The sequence below is a fragment of the Scyliorhinus torazame genome, chromosome 10 (genome assembly GCF_047496885.1).
Source record: "Scyliorhinus torazame isolate Kashiwa2021f chromosome 10, sScyTor2.1, whole genome shotgun sequence".
Taxonomy (NCBI): domain Eukaryota; kingdom Metazoa; phylum Chordata; class Chondrichthyes; order Carcharhiniformes; family Scyliorhinidae; genus Scyliorhinus; species Scyliorhinus torazame.
Window position 1 is genome coordinate 243894224 of NC_092716.1, and position 17735 is coordinate 243911958.

The window sequence follows — 17735 nt, forward strand, 5'->3', positions numbered from 1 at the left end:
AGTGCATTCCATGCCCCCACTACTCTCTGGGTAAAGAACCTACCTCTGATATCCCTCCTATATCTTCCACCTTTCAACTTAAATTTATGTCCCCTTGTAATGGTTTGTTCCACCCGGGGAAAAAGTTTCTGACTGTCTACTCTATCTATTCCCCTGATCATCTTATAAACCTCTATCAAGTCACCCCTCATCCTTCTCCGTTCTAATGAGAAAAGGCCTAGCACCCTCAACCTTTCCTCGTAAGACCTACTCTCCATTCCAGGCTTGCCACTCTACCATCCAGCTCCTTGGCTTCACTCTTGATGTTGACCTCCATGGTCTATCTGCTCCCACTTCCTTCTGTGTATGTGACTGGAGGATCTCTTGGCCAATGTGGACACAGAATATCTCTCCTCCTGGGTGGCGCAGTAGTTAGCACCGCTGCCTACCGCGCTGAGGACCCGGGTTCTATACCGGCTCTGGGTCACTGTCCGTGTGGAGTTTGTACATTCTCCCCATGTCTGCGTGGGTTTCACCCCCACAACCCAAAGATGTGCAGGTTAGGTGGATTGGCCACGCTAAATTGCCCCTTAATCGGAATTTTTTTTTATTGGGTACTCTAAAATTTATTTTTAAAAAAGAACATTTCTCCTCCTTTCTACCTCTTCCATCAACACCTCCAGTGCTGCATCCAAAATGCGTGGCACCTGTTCCCTCCTATATCGCGCCATTCTTCAATACAGTATTTCCCTGGTCAGATTCATTTACTGCACGGCTGCCAGCACCTACTCCAGCCATAATGCACCCCTCTTTTAAAAGGTTCGGATAGCTTTATGTAGTGCTGGCTAGCTCTAAGTGGCACTAGCCACTCACAATACTGGTTATCTGCTGATCCATCTTGTCACTGAACAGGGTGATTTGTGCTGGCTGGAAGCTGAAATAAATCAAACCACCAGGCAGCACAATGTTGCCCTGGAGCCTGCATTGCGATGAATGGGTGTGAGAAAATAGTGCATTACAATTTCCTGCACCTGTTTTGGGGGTCTATTTAATTTAGCCCCTCTGTTTTTGCTGTGGGTCTGTGTGGGAAAGCCCTGCAAATGAGATGTGGGCATCGCTGGCCAGGTGGACATTAATCAGCCATCCCGAATTGCCCTGGAGAAGGTGGTGGTGACCTACCTTCTTGAACTGCTGCAGTCCATGTGGGGTAGGTACACACATGGGGAGTAGGTGCTGTTAGAAAGGGAATTCCAGGATTTTAATCCAGTGACTATGAAGGAACAGTGACATATTCCCTAGTCAGAATGATGAATGACTTGGAGGGGGTCTTCCGGATGGTCGTCTTCCCATGTGCCTGCTGCCATTGTCCTTCTAGATGATAGCGGTCATGGACTTGCTGTCTAAGGAGTCTTGGTGAGTTCCTGCAGGGCATCTTGTAGATGGTACTCGAGGCTGCTACTGTGCATCAGTGATGGAGGGAGTGAATGTTGGTGGATGTGGCAACAATCAAGCAGGTTGCTTTGTCCTGGATGGTGTTGGGCTTCTTGAGTGGTGTTGGAGCTCCACTCATGCAGGCAAGTTGGGAGTATTCCATCATTCTCCCGGCCTGTGCTTTGCAGATGGTGGACAGGTTTTGGGGAGTCCGGATGTGAGTTACTCACCATAGGATTCCTAGCATCTGACCTGCTCTTGTAGCCACAATGTTTAAATAGCTCATCCAGTTCAGTTTGTGATCAATGGTAACCCCCAGGATATGATAGTGGGAGATTCAGCAGTGGTAAGGCCATTGAATGTCAAGGGGCAATGGTTATATTCTCTCTTGTATTACGGGCCAGGGCTTAGAAACTCCAAAGTGTATCATGAAGCTCACCTGACCTATAACCTCTATGTTGAATTTGGCGAGGATGAGCACAAGAGCCTTCACTTCAGGTGTGATTCATCAGACTTCCTAGGCACTTTTATCGAAACAAAGTTTATTATAAGAATGTAGTTAACATATATAAAACAAGAATTTAGTATCAATTACAAACATGAAGAAAACAAAATAGCTACAGTAATCTATGTATATAACTTTTTTTAAAAAATAATTTTATTGAGGTATTTTTGGAATTGTAAACAGTTACAGTGTACAGTAATGTGCAAACATCAACACAAAGCAGAAACATAGTGCAAAAGTCCACTCCTCTCTCATAAACAGTATCCGCCTATTTGTCCCTACTATTCTACTTTAATCTACCCCTCCCCCGCTGACATTTAATTCCCCGCGAAGAAGTCGATGAATGGTTGCCACCTTCAGGCGAACCCTAATACAGATCCTCTTAAGGCGAACTTAATTTTCTTCCAGCCCTAAAAGGCTCGACATGTCCAAGAGCCATGCTTCGGTCTTTGGGGGCTTTGAGGCCCTCCATGCCAGCAGTATACGTCGCCGGGCTACCAGGGAAGCAAAGGCCAAGACGTCGGCCTCCCTCTCCTCCTGGACCCCCAGGTCTTCCGAGACCCCAAAAATTGCCACCACTGGACTCATCACCACCCTAGTTTTCAGTACCTGGGACGTGACGTCCGCAAATCCCTCCCAGTATCTCCTAAGTTTTGGGCATGCCCAGAATATGTGGACGTGATTCGCTGGCCCTCCCGCACACCTAGCCCATTCATCCTCCACCCCAAAAAATTTACTCATCTGGGCCACCGCCATGTGGGCCCGGTGGACGACCTTGAACTGAATCAGGCTGAGCATAGCACATGTTGCAGTTGAATTTACCCTACTCAGGGCTTCCGCTCATACCCCCTCCTCCATCTCCTCGCCGAGTTCCTCCTCCCACTTGAGCTTCAGTTCCTCTGTCTGGGACTCCTCCCCTTTCATAAGTTCACAGTAAATATCCAAGACTTTCACCTCTCCTACCTCTCCCCTAGACACTACTCTGTCCTGGATCCCATTTGGTGGAAGGCGTGGGAAGGATGGGACCTGTCTACGTATGAAGTCACGCGCTTGCAAGTACCAAAAGTCATTCCCTCTGACTAGTCCAAATTTCTCCTCCAAGGCCCTCATGCTCGAGAAACTCCCCCCCCACCCCCAAGAAGATATCGCCCATCCTTCCCACCCCCGCCCATCGCCACGCTCGGAATCCATCGTCCATACTCCCAGGGGCGAATCGGTGGTTTTCACATATTGGAGACCAGACCGATGCTCCCACCTCCCCGACATGCTTCCTCCACTGGCCCCAGATCCACAGGGCTGCCACCACTACCGGGCTGGTGGAGTACCTGGCCGGTGGGAGCGGTAGGGGGGCCGTGACCAGGGCTGCCAAACTGGTGCCCCTGCACGAAGCCGCCTCCACTCGCCCCCAAATAGACCCCGTACCCACCATCCAACTCCTTACCATGGCTATGTTGGCTGCCCAGTAGTAGTTGCTGAGGTTCGGCAGCACCAGCCCCCCCTCACTACGGTTCCTCTCAAGCATTGCTTTCCTCACCCGCGGGGACTTCCCCGCCCAGACAAAGCCCATAATAATCTTGTTGACCCTTGTGAAGAAGGACCGCGGGAAGAAAATCGGGAGGCACTGAAAAATAAACAGGAATCTTGGGAGGATTGTCATCTTTACTGTCTGTACTCTCCCCGCAAGTGATAGCGGGAGTGCATCCCGTCTCCTGAACTCACTCTTCATTTGTTCCACCACTCTAGTCAAATTTAGCTTATGCAGCCTGCCCCAGTCTCGTGCCACCTGTATCCCTAAGTATCGGAAACTTTCTCCGACCACCTAAATGGCAGCCCCTTCAACCTGTTCTTCTGGCCCCTCGCCTGCACTACAAACATCTCACTCTTGGCCATGTTCAGTTTGTACCCTGAAAACCTGCCAAATTCTCTCAATATTCCTAGTATACTGTCCATCCCAGCCCGTGGGTCCGATACGTACAGGAGCAGTTCGTCCGCGTACAGCGATACCCTGTGTTCCACCCCTCCCCTAATCATTCCCTTCCACCCCATCGCAGCTCTCAGGGCGATCGCCAGCGGCTTTATGGCCAGTGCAAACAGCAACGGGAGAGTGGGCATCCCTGTCTGGTCCTCCGGTGTAGTCTAAAGTACTCTGATGTTGTCCTATTCGTCCTCACGCTAGCTTTTGGGGCCTGGTACAATAGTCTAACACCGTCGACAAAGCCCTCCCCTAACCCAAACCGTCCGAGTACCTCCCACAAATAGTCCCACTCCACCCGGTCAAAGGCCTTCTCGGCATCCATTGCCACCACTGCCTCTACCTCTCTGCCCTCTGGGGGCATCATGATCACGTTGAGTAGTATTCTCAAGTTGGCTACCAGCTGTCTGCCTTTCACAAACCCTGTTTGGTCTTCCCCGATCACCTCCGGGACACAGTCCTCAATTCTAAGCGCCAAGACCTTAGCCAGGAGCTTGACGTCGAGGTTGATCAGGGGGATTGGTGTGTATGACCCACACGCTTCCGGATCTTTATCCCGTTTTAATATCAGCGAAATGGTAGCCTGTGACATCGTCGGGGGTAGCGTCCCTCTGTCCCTCGCCTCGTTAAATACCCGAGTCAGCACCGGCCCCACTATCTCCGAGAACTTTTTGTAGAACTCCACTGAGTATCCATCCGACCCCGGGGATTTACCCGACTGCATGGCCTTCAAGCCCCCCAGTACTTGTGTTCTGGGGCCGTTGCTGTTTGTCATTTTTATCAATGACCGAGAGGAAGGCGCAGAAGGGTGGGTGAGTAAATTTGCAGACGACACTAAAGTCGGTGGTGTTGTCGACAGTGCGGAAGGATGTAGCAGGTTACAGAGGGATATAGATAAGCTGCAGAGCTGGGCTGAGAGGTGGCAAATGGAGTTTAATGTAGAGAAGTGTGAGGTGATTCACTTTGGAAGGAATAACAGGAATGCGGAATATTTGGCTAATGGTAAAGTTCTTGAAAGTGTGGATGAGCAGAGGGATCTAGGTGTCCATGTACATAGATCCCTGAAAGTTGCCACCCAGGTTGATAGGGTTGTGAAGAAGGCCTATGGAGTGTTGGCCTTTATTGGTAGAGGGATTGAGTTCCGGAGTCGGGAGGTCATGTTGCAGCTGTACAGAACTCTGGTACGGCCGCATTTGGAGTATCGCGTACAGTTCTGGTCACCGCATTATAGGAAGGACGTGGAGGCTTTGGAGCGGGTGCAGAGGAGATTTACCAGGATGTTGCCTGGTATGGAGGGAAAATCTTATGAGGAAAGGCTGATGGACTTGAGGTTGTTTTCATTGGAGAGAAGAAGGTTAAGAGGAGACTTAATAGAGGCATACAAAATGATCAGGGGGTTGGATAGGGTGGACAGTGAGAGCCTTCTCCCGCGGATGGATATGGCTGGCACGAGGAGACATAACTTTAAACTGAGGGGTAATAGATATAGGACAGAGGTCAGAGGTAGGTTCTTTACGCAAAGAGTAGTGAGGCCGTGGAATGCCCTACCTGCTACAGTAGTGAACTCGCCAACATTGAGGGCATTTAAAAGTTTATTGGATAAACATATGGATAATAATGGCATAGTGTAGGTTAGATGGCTTTTGTTTCGGTGTAACATCGTGGGCCGAAGGGCCTGTACTGCGCTGTATTGTTCTATGTTCTATGTTCTATGTACTTCCTCAGCTCTGATCGGGGCCCCCAGTCCGTCTACTAGCCCCCTGCCCACTTTTGGGAAGGTCAGTCCGTCTAAGAAACGCTTCATCTCCTCCGGCTCCCCAGGGGGTTCCGAGGTATAGAGCTTGCTGTAAAACTTCCGAAACACCCTGTTCAGTCCTGACGGGTCATCCACTTTGTTCCCCATACCGTCAATACCCTGCCTATTTCTCTGACTGCCTCCTTCCTCCTGAGTTGCTGCGCAAGCATTCTACTAGCTTTCTCCCCATGCTCAGACCACACCCTTTGCCTTCCTGAGTTGTTCCACTGCCTTGCTCGTGGACAACACTCCCAACTCGGCCTGCAGTCTCCGTCTATCTCTAAGTAGGTCCCCCCTCGGGGCCTCTGCGTATTCCCTATCTGTCCGGTGGATCTCCTTGACCAGTCTGTCCATCTCCACTCTGCCCGTTCTATCTCTGTGGGCCCGAATTGAAATCAGCTCCCCCCTTACCACCGCCTTCAGCGCCTCCCACAGGGTCGTTGCTGAGGCTTCCTCTGTGTCATTAACCTGCAGGTAGTCCCGCATGCACTTCCACAGTCTCTCGCACACCCCCTCCTCCGCTAGCAATCCAACGTCCAACCTCCATTGCGGGCGCTGGTAGCTCCCTTTGCAGACCTGCAGATCAACCCAATGTGGGGTATGATCCGAGATGGTGATCGCCGAGTACTCCGTATTTTTTACCTCGCCTACACAGTCCCTGCCCATGATGAAAAAAATCGATTCTAGAGTATACTTTATGAACATGCGAGTAGAACAAATATTCCCTTCCCGTCGGCCGTCTGGCTCTCCATGGGTCTACCCTCCCCATCTGCTCCATGAACCCCCCCAGTTCCCTTGCCATCGCTGGGAGCCTACCCGTTCTGGAGCATGACCTGTCTAGTCCGGGGTCGAGGACCGTGTTGAAGTCCCCACCCATGATCAGCTTGCGTGAATCTAAGTCTGGGATTTTCCCCAGCACCCTTTTAATGAAGTCAGCGTTGTCCCAATTTGGAGCATATACATTCACCAGGACTACCCTCACCCCCTCAAGCGTACCCCGGACCATAAGAAATCTACCACCTCCGTCTGCAATTGTGCCCTCCGCCTCAAATTGAACCTGTTTATTGATCATGATTGCCACCCCCCTGGACTTAGAGTCCAAGTCCGAGTCGAAGACCGGGCTGATCCAGCCCTTCCTTAGTCTGGTCTGGTCAGTCACTTTAAGATGTGTCTCCTGCAGCATGATTACGTCCGTCTTTAGAGGCCGCAAATGCGCAAACACACGCGCCCTCTTGACTGGCCCGTTTAGTCCTCTGACATTCCAGGTGATCAGCCTGGTTGGAGGGCACCTGCCTCCCCCCCACCCTTTGCCGATCAACCATCCCCCTTCTTGGGCCCGCCCCCAGCCCATGTGCCTTGCCCCTCCCAGTTCGCCTCCTGGCAGCTCCCACCCCCCACATCCACTCTGTTACCTACTTTAGATCCCTCCACAAGTCAGCAAAATAACTTCCCCCCCCTCCCCCCCGCAGCAACAACGCCCCTCTGTAGACCAACCCCTGCCATGTACTGGCTGTATGCATCCCCCCCCCACCTGACTCTCTTGACTAGCTTCCCGCTAGCCCCGTGACTCATCCCTCCAGCGCCCACTTATCTCGCTCCCATTGTTCCCCCGAGCTCACCCCCCCCACCCATCCACACCCATCCCCCTGATTTGTCCTGCTCGAGCAGTCTCCCTGCAGTAAGGGAGTTCAAACAAAAAACAAGGGCAATCAAACAAAGACCCGAGATCGCTACAGCTGTAATGCTGTTCCCTTTGTGCAAACAGATGAGTGATACCGATCACCCCTTTCTGCGCATTAATAATAAAAACACACAGCAGCACAGTGTGGTGAACCACTGTAATAGGAGATGTATGGTAGGACCTGCACTACAGGTTCGCCGGTAGCTCCTGCCGGCTGGCTCCGCCCACGGAGAACTGTATAAATATGCATGACCTCCAGTGCCCTGCCATTTCGGCAGCTGCAGCAGGAGGCCACACATCTGACTGTAATAAAGCCACAGTTGTACCCAACTTTAGTCTTTGTGCAATTGATCGTGCATCAATTTATTACAGTCAGATTTTCCACAGAGTGGATATCCGAATTAAGCCCGATCGCTTGCAGCTGGATCCGCACTCGCCCGACGACAGAAAAGACTTTACTCACTGGCTAACATGTTTTGAGGCCTACATCAAGGCTGCGGACCCAGAGCCAACGGAGGCTCAGGAGATAAACGTCCTGTACTCCAGACTGACCTCCAGCGTGTTCCCGTTGATCCAAGACGCCACGAATTACACAAAAGCAATGGAACTCCTTAAGGAACACTACGCGCAGAAGGCGAACACGCACTTCGCCAGGCTGTACTCGCCACCCGCTCGCAACTACCTGGTGAGTCCATCGAAGACTTCTGGCGGGCCCTAATTCCACTCGTCCGGGACTGTGACTGTCAGGCCGTTACGGCCGCCGAACACGCAAATCTCCTCATGCGCGATGCCTTCATGACGTGGATTGCGTCGGACAACATCCGAGAACGATTACTGGAAGGGGCAACGCTCGAACTGGCGGAGACAAAAACCTTGGCGCTCTCCATGATGGTCGCATCCCGTAACGTACAATCGTACCCCTCCCGCCGCGCTGCCCACCCTTCTACTCCTTCCTACCCCTCCTGGACCCCGCCGACGGCTTCCTCAGCCGGGGCCCTGCCTTCCCAATACGCCTGCGCCGCACGCCGATCTGCGCACCCGGGGGTCCCCGCTGCTACTTCTGCGGTCAGCAGACGCGCCCCCACCAACACTGCCCAGCCCGCACTGCAGTTTATAAAGCCTGCAGTAAAAAGGTACAACTTCGTGGCTGTGTGCCAGGCCCGCCCAGTCGCTGTGATCGCGTCCGCTATCGCCCCCCCCTCCCCCACGGCAGATGCACAATGGGAGCCGCCATCTTCTCCTCCCGGGTCCATGTGCGACCAATGGGCGCCGCCACCTTGTCCCCCTTCGGCCACATGTGACCCCGCAATGTGCGCACAAGGGCGCCGCCATCTTGTCTCCCACAGGGTCTCCGGACATCCCGACATCGGAACCGCACACGCTCGCCCCCAAAGCATCCGATGGCTACCCGCAGCTCGCTTCGGTGACGCTGGACCAATCTCGCCCGCACAACCTGGCCAACCGCGTCGACGACGGTTAAAATCAACGGCCACGCGACCTCGTGCCTGCTGGACTCCGGGAGCACCGAAAGCTTTGTTCACCCAGACACAGTCAGGCGCTGCTCCCTCGCGGTCCACACTGCCAATCAAAGGATCTCTCTACCATCCCACTCCGTCCCGATCCGAGGCTTTTGTACAGTCAGGGTCCAGGGTGTAGAATTTAGTAACTACCGCCTCTATGTCGTTCCTAATCTCTGCGCTGCACTCCTGTTGGGCCTGGACTTCCAGTGCAACCTCCAGAGCCTCACCCTCAAATTCGGTGAGCCCTTACCCCCCCCTTACCGTTTGCGGCCTCGTGACCCTCAAGGTCGATCCCTCCTCCCTTTTTGCCAATCTAACTGCGGATTGCAAGCCCGTTGCCACTAGGAGCAGACGGTACAGCACCCAGGACAAGACCTTCATCAGGTCCGAAGTCCAGCGGTTGCTTAAGGAGGGTATTATCGAGGCCAGCAACAGCCCCTGGAGAGCCTAAGTGGTAGTGGTTAAATCTGGGGAGAAACACAGGATGGTCGTGGATTACAGCCAGACCATCAATCGGTACACGCAGCTCGACGCGTACCCACACCCACGCATATCTGATATGGTCAATCAGATTGCGCAGTACCGGGTCTTCTCAACAATTGACCTGAAATTCGCCTACCACCAGCTCCCCATCCGGAAGTTGGACTGGCCATACACTGCCTTCGAGGTGGACGGTCGCTTCTACCACTTCCTTAGGGTCCCTTTCGGTGTCACAAATGGGGTCTCGGTCTTCCTAAGAGAGATGGACCGAATTGTCGACCAGTACGGTTTGCGGGCCACCTTTCCGTACTTAGATAATATCACCAACTGCGGCCATGACCAGCAGGACCACGATGCCAACCTCGATAAATTCCTCCGCACTGCCACTCTTCTTAACCTGACCTACAACAAAGAGAAGTGTGTGTTCAGCACGACCTGGTTAGCCATTCTCGGCTATATATTCCAAAATGGACTTCTCGGGCCCGACCCCACGTGCCCCCTCATGGAACATCCCCTCCCCCACTGCCCCAAGGCCCTCAAACGCTGCCTGGGTTCTTTTCCTACGATGCTCAGTGGGTCCCAAACTATCAGGACAAGGCCCGCCCACTCATTCAGTCCACCCAATTCCCCCTCGCGGCCGAGGCACAACACGCTTTTGCCCACATCAGAGCAGACATCGCCAAGGCCGGGATGCGCGCAGTGGACGAGTCACTGCCTTTGCAAGTAGAAAGCGACGCTTCAGACGTCGCCCTTGCCGCCACTCTAAATCAGGCAGGCAGACCCATGGCATTCTTTTCATGCCTCTGAAATTCGACACTCATCCGTCGAAAAGGAGGCCCAAGCTATCGTTGAAGCTGTGCGGCATTGGAGGCATTACCTGGCTGGTAAAAGATTCACTCTCCTTACGGACCAATGGTCGGTAGCCTTCATGTTCAATAACACACAGCGGGGCAAGATCAAAAATGATAAAATCTTGCGGTGGGGAATCGAGCTCTCCACCTATAATTACGAGATCTTGTATCGCCCCGGTAAACTCAACGAGCCCCCAGACGCCCTCTCCCGAGGTACATGTGCCAGCGCACAAGTGGACCAACTCCGGGCCCTACACGACAGCCTTTGTCACCCAGGGGTCACTCGATTGTACCATCTGGTCAAAGCTTGCAATCTGCCCTACTCCATCGAGGAAGTAAGGACAGTCACCAGGTACTGCCAGGTCTGTGCGGAGTGCAAGCCGCACTTCTACCAGCCAGACCGTGCGCGCCTGGTGAAGACTTCCCGCCCCTTTGAACGCCTCAGCGTGGATTTCAAAGGGTCCCTCCCTTCCACCGACCGTAACACGTACATTCTCACGATGGTGGTCGATGAGTACTCCAGATTCCCCTTCGCCATCCCATGCCCCGATATGACGTCTGCCACTGTCATCAAGGCCCTCAGCACCATCTTCGCTCTGTTCGGTTTCCCCGCCTACATCCATAGTGACAGGGGATCCTCATTCATGAGCGATGAGCTGCGTCAGTTCCTGCTCAGCGTGGGTATAGCCTCCAGCAGGACGACCAGCTACAACCCCCGGGGAAACAGGCAAGTAGAACGGGAGAATGGGACGGTTTGGAGGGCCGTCCAGCTGGCCATACGGTCCAGGAAGCTCCCAGCCTCTCGCTGGCAGGAGGTCCTCCCTGATGCTCTACACTCCATCCGGTCACTAATGTGCACCGCCACTAATAACACACCCCATGAATGTGTTTTTACCTTCCCCAGGAAGTACACATCCGGGGTGTCGCTTCCGACTTGGCTCGCTGCTCCAGGACCGGCCCTTCTTCGTAGGCACGACCTACTCCACAAGGCGGAGCCCTTGGTGGACAGGGTTCACCTGCTCCACGCCAACCCTCAACATGCCTACGTTGAGTTCCCCGACGGCCGCCAAGATACTGTCTCACTCAGGGACCTGGCACCGTCAGGTTCCACCCCAACACACACCCCTACCAATGCGCCCCCCCCCCCCCACCGCGCCGCCAATATTGACCCCACCAGAGCACCCTCCCCTCCCCTTTTCCGCACAAGAGGACGAAGAGGACTTTGGCACGCTCCCGGAGTTCCCCAATGACTGGCCAGCATCAGCACCGCCACCACCGCCATCGGTGCCACCTCCACCACCGCCAGCACCAACTTCGCCGCCACCGTTACGCCGCTCCCAACGAAGCACCAAAGCACCGGACCGGCTGAACCTTTGACGGACTCCGGACCGTCAACATGGACTTTTCTTTCCCTACCACTGTACATAATTGCACTAATTGTATATAGTTTCACGTCACCCCCGCCGGACTCATTTTTAACAGGGAGTGAATGTGGTGAGCCACTGTAATAGGAGATGTAAGGTAGGACCTGCACTACAGGTTCGCCGGTAGCTCCTGCCGGCTGGCTCCGCCCACGGAGAACTGTATAAATATGCATGACCTCCAGTGCCCTGCCATTTCGCCAGCTGCAGCAGGAGGCCACGCACCTGACTGTAATAAAGCCACAGTTGTACCCAACTTTAGTCTTTGTGCAATTGATCGTGCATCACACAGTACCCGCGTCACCCCCCTACATCCAATACCTTTAACCCCCATTGCTTCCCGGCCAAATTTCTGTTAGGTTGGAAGCTCCAAAATGAGAAAAACACAAAGAAAAAGCAAAAAGACAACCCAAACGAGAGAGGGGGCACCCGTCCCCCCCCCTCGCCCATTGTACCCATAGGCACGAAAACAGAAAAAAGCAACTACAAAGTACCTGTGAAGCAACAAAAAATATAAAGTCAGTCCAAGAAAAATAAAAGTCCCGCAGACAATAATACTCAAGACTTTGACTTTGGTCTGTGGGCCCTCAGTTTGGCACCAGTCCCTGATCCTTTGTGAACTCCATCGCCTCATCGGGGTCCATAAAGTAGTAATGCTGGCTCTGGTGCGTGACCCAAAGCTGCCCCGGGAAAAGCAGACCGAACATCACATGCTTTTTGAACAAAATCTTTTTAATTCTTTTAAAGGCTGCTCGCCGCCTGGCCACCTCCTTACTTAGGTCCTGGTAAATGCGCAGGACATTGTTGTTCCATGTACAGCTCTTTGTACTCTTTGCCCACTGAAGAACCCGCTCCTTGTCTGTGAACCTGTGGAACCTGACCACCACTGGTCGGGGGGGAACCCCCCGGTCGCGGCTGCCTCAGCTGCACCCTGTGTGCCCGATCCAGCTCCAGCAGTCGCGGAAAGGAGTTAGCCACCATCAGCTGCTGCAACAGGTATGCCACAAACATCGTGGCGTCCGCTCCTTTGGCCCCCTCCGGTAGGCCAATAATTCTCAAATTTTGTCTGCGGGCTCTGTTCTCCAGGTCTTCAATTCTGTCAAGCAGCCTTCTCTGTCGCTCCTTCAACCCATCTATCTCTATTGCAGCGATCGTTTGTGTGTCCGCCTGTTCCTCCACTGCTTGACCTTCTTGTCCTGGGCCTCTAGCCTTTGGTTCACTTGCTCCACCGCTTTCTGCAGCGGTTCTAAGTTATCCCGCTTCATGTCTTCAAAACTTCCTTTTATGACCTGCAGTATAATGTCCAGCGCTGCTTGGACCGTCTGGTCCGCGGCCCGGTCAGCCATCTTTGGTCCCGGGTCAGCTCCCACACCACTTTGTCTCTGCCCCTTCTTTTCCTGCTTTCTCTGCTTTCTGCTCTACTTTGTTTCCATACAGCTCCGCACACTTCAATCAGCAATCGGCCGTCTTTTCTAGCGCTCAAAAGTTCCGAAAAGTCGGGAAACCAGGTCCAAAAAGCCAGCCGGAGTGAGAGCCACCGAATGTGCTTACACTCCCTCATAGTCGGCACCGGAAGTCTCTGTATATAACTCTTCAATACAAAATCCAATAAACCAAAACCCCTTACAAGGGCGTGGCCCAGCACACTGTAATCTCCCTTGAATGGGACTGGTCCTTTCCCCGAGATCCAGTCTCCAACCAGCAGATTCAAAACTCCTTCCGGAAAGCAACTCTTATCTTGAAAGTTACCAAGGCAGTTTGCCACACCCAATGTGCTTTCAGTTCACTAGAACAGCTTTGAAATAAAAACAGGGAAAGGCTGCTTCTCTTCTGCAGTCCAAAGCAACAAACCAAAACTGAAACCCAAACACCAAACCCCCTCTCACTCGACAGTGCCCCTTAACTGGTAGTTCCCCTTAACACAGGTCAACTTCCCACTCTCTGAGTAAGTTATATATTGCCAAGGAGGCTGGGATGCCAAGGAAAAGTAAAAATAAAAGGAAACTTATGAATCACAAATGGACACTGGCATCCAATGTTCCTTGTACTGCAGTGACATTTCGGAATGCCAAAGGACAGTTGTCATTCTGGTACTCATGAGAGTGGGCGTAACTGAGAATACAGTGGAGATTCCCGACTAGAAATTGGGCTGTGGCTTGCTGCATGATTCGTTGTAACACTTTGCATGATTTTCTTGCAGAAGGCTGTGCAGCACTAAAGTGCTGTTGTTGTTTCTCTTCCTGCATCTGATTCCCGAGCTCGCTCCACCCACAAATGACATCTGTGAAGCCATGCGGCAAGTCATGTGGTAAGACCAAACCTTTCTTAAAGAGACACTTACATGACATTTGGTGAAGATGGTCATTGCCTCGCACTTGTCAGCTGCAAATGATACTTCGACATTTGTGTCGAGGTACTGACTTTAGATTCTTATGTGCCTGAGCCAGTGTTTGCTGAAATTAGGAATAACTCAATAGTGATGCATGGGCGGTCTTGTGGCACAGTGGGTAGCATTCTTATCTCTGAGCCAGAAGCTCCGGGTTCACGTCCCACCCCAGGACTTGGTGGCCATATTTGCTGGTTCATATATAGTTCATAAAGCGGTCAAACAGGTCGAGTGGGGCAACCAGTAAATCCTTCACACACGAACGACTATCGGTAAGAACGGGAGAGACTCCTGGTCGGCTATGCTTGATGTGCAGTGGCTCCCCTTAGACTATAAGCCATGGCAACAGACTAGTGACCTTTTCCAGGAAAAACCTTGCTCGGGAATGTCAGGTGAATTTAGTTAACCAGATAAAACCTCGAAACCCTTGTCTGATTAGCAGCTTCAATGAGGGTAAGGAGCAGAGCAGTGGGGCGAAGGCAATGTGAGCTGGCCAGAGACCTGAGCATCGGCCGCCCGCCACTGCCTGCCATCGCCTTGGTGCTGTCAGCGCTTCCTATTGACTGGCAGGCCGGGTGGGAAGGGACTTCGAGGCAACTCCATTCCTAAGATGTCAGAGAGAAAAAGGGCGGCACGGTGGTTAGCACTGCTGCCTCACAAAGCTAGGGACCGGGGTTCAATCCTGGCCTTGAGTTACTGTCTGTGTGGAGTCTGCACGTTCTTCCTGTGTCTGCGTGGATTTCCTCCGGGCGCTCTGGTTTCCTCCCACAGTCCAAGGATTTGTTGCAGGCTAGGTGGATTGGCCATGATAAATTGCCCCTTAGTGTCCAAAGATGTGTATATTAGTTGGGGTTGCAGGGATAGGGTGGGAGATTGGGCCTAGGTAGGGTACTCTGTCAAAGGGTCAGTGCACACTCGATGGGCCGAATGGCCTCCTTCTGCACTGTAGGGATTCTATGAATTATAATTTTCAGTTACTAACAGAGCATGCCTACGGGTTACTCCATCCAAACATCCACACCGGCAGACCTTGGCTGTGATGGCAACTTCCTTGTAGCTTATCAAAGTTCTTGTTGTGTTGTCCCTTGTTCATTTTGTATTTTCTGCCCATCCGCAGCTGTGGAAACTTCACAGCATCTTCCCAGGGGAGGTCTGCTGCACTCAATTCACAGCGGAACTCTACTGCATTCAAGGATTTTAACCGCTTCAACCCGCTTGCGGGCTTGAATGAATGTTGCTGTGAGCCATCACTTTTCGATGCAGAAAAGAATGGCAATGGAGACTCTCTACAATTCCTCCCACTGCGTAGCACTTGACATTCACATGGAAAGCCTTCTGAGACTTCAAACTCAAATGGCTTGGTACTTCTGCCATAACTGGCATTTTGCTGTTCAATGTTACTGCCACTGCATGTAAGCATTCAACCCTATTTTGTTTTAAATTATAACAGTACCATACTCACACAAGAGTCATCTATCAATGTTGCTAAAATAAAATACTGCACAAGGTATTTTTGGATACCATGTTTATCTCATTTGTGAAAGTCATCATAGAATCTTAGCTGGATTTCCATCATGGAGGCAATACCTGGAGTCGGGGGGGGGGGTTCCATAGTCATGATCCTGCCTTCATCCTGGCAGTGTGGGGTTTTCCATCTTGCATATGCAGGAACAGCCTGTAGCTGAGCCTGCTGCCTCCGGAGATGGAGGCAAGCTGATGCTGTGGCAGCTAGGTTAATAGGTCAGCCTCATTCGCAGAAAGCTCTGGTCCAAACCTAGGGGGTTAGGAGGTCTGCCCAACCCTCACCCCCTGGCCAAACCCTCACTCACTCCCTTTACTCCACCTCAATACACTCACCCAGTATCTACTATAAACAGAACTCATGAGCCCTGTATCATTTGGAAGTCTTTGAAAGCTCATAAATATGTGAAAATAAACACACCTGACCTGAATAGCCACTTAAGAATGATTATCCGCTTCAGAATTTGATGAATCTGACCAAATAAACCAACTCACATTTCCCCTGAACAACTGTGTAAACAAAGCCCGTTGAATCCATTAATAAATCCATGAAAGCTCAGAAATCTGTCAAAGTGAAACAGCCAACAGATGGCTGAATTGAACATCAAGAAAAATGTAAGTAATGGGAACATTTCACACAATGAGCTCTGGGTTTCAAACGAGGCTAGTCTCTCAATGTTGTACAATGCAGGATAGCATGCTGTTCAACAGATAATCTACTTTGATGAATCTGAAGACATTTTCACTTTTATAAGGCTGTTCTTTCCTTGACAGCTTGCCATTTGTTAGAAGTAAGAACCTGGCAATTACATTATTTAATGGGTCACTTATCTTTTCAAATCACTGTCACCACTCATCTCAATCCCATTTCCAGCACCTGGTCCATAGTCTTGCAGGTTGCAGCACTTCAGATGCAGATCCAAGTACCTTTTAAATAAGTTGAACATTTCAGCCTCAATCATCAACTTAGGCAGTGAATTCTGGATAAACACCATCCTCTGGATGAAAAAATCTTTCCCCAGAAACTTTTCCCCTTGGTGGAGGGTGAATGACCATGGGGCACAGATTTAAGGTAAGGGGCAGGAGGTTTAGAGGGGATGTGAGGAAAAACGTTTTTGCCCAGTGGGTGTTGGGAGTCTGGAACTCACTGCCCGAAAGGGTGGTGGGGGCAGAGACCCTCATAACATTTAAGAAGTATTTAGATGTGCACTTGTGCTGCGTCCAGTTATTTGTTATATTTAAGATTGGTGGCATAATGGATAGTGAAGAAGGTTATATAAGATTGCAACAGGATCTTGACCAATTGGGCCAGTGGGCCGATGAATGGCAGATGGAGTTTGATTTGGATAAATGTGAGGTGATGCATTTTGGTAGATTAAATCAGGGCAGGGCCTACTCAGTTAATGGTAGGAAGTTGTGGAGAGTTACAGAACAAAGAGATCTAGAGGTACAGGTTCACAGCTCCTTGGAGGTGGAGTCGCAGGGGGACAGTGTGATGAAGAAGGCATTCAGCATGCTAGGTTTTATTGGTCAGAGTATTGAATACAGGAGTTGGGAGTCTTGTTGGAGTTATACAAGACCACATATGGGATACTGTGTTCAGTTCTGGTCACCCTATTATAGGAAGGATATTGTTAAACTAGAAAGAGTGCAGAAGTGATTTACAAGGATACTACCAGGACTTGATGTTGGTGTTTGGGTTGTTGTTGGTGATGTCGGTGGCCGCCTTCAAACCTGGTCCCGCCCCGCAGCCCTGCGCCGATTGGTGTCCTCCCCATTCCAATTGGTCCGGTCAGATGTCAATCAGAGCCGGAGTGGTCCCGGCGGGCGGGCGACTGGCGGGTTTGAATCGGACCAATGAGCAGCGTGTTTACTGTTTGGCTTGGCGACCAATCGGGCGCGGCGTTGTTGGAGTAGGTGGGCGGGTGAGGGACTGAAGATTTCAAACCCTCGCCCAGACCAACGGTTAACGGTGAACCGGATTTGAAGTCTCGGTGCGGGCGGAGAGGCGGAGCAGCGCTGTCTGACCCTTCCCCAGCCGTGTCGCCGGCCACACAGCCCGCATCGACAAGGTAGGAGCGGGCCGGCCTTTTCTCTGGGTGTTTATTATAGAAAATAAAGCGTCACGGAGAAAGGTGAGCTCCATTTTCCCTCCTCCCTCCCTCCGGGCGGGCGGGCACAATGAGGCCGCGC

At 51.8% G+C, this 17735-nt stretch overlaps 1 protein-coding gene across 4 annotated transcripts in view; it reads left to right on the forward strand.

The window, feature by feature from the left end:
• The first annotated feature begins 17440 nt into the window (after window positions 1-17440).
• ckap5 (cytoskeleton associated protein 5) overlaps window positions 17441-17735 on the forward strand; it is a 188275-nt gene continuing 187980 nt past the window's right edge. For 3 of the 4 annotated variants that reach the window (XM_072466631.1, XM_072466633.1, XM_072466634.1), the window contains exon 1: window positions 17441-17614. The gene's annotated coding sequence lies outside the window, so the exon portion shown is untranslated. Of the gene's footprint in view, window positions 17678-17735 lie in introns of all 4 variants that reach the window. The other variant, XM_072466632.1, reaches the window with a different exon arrangement.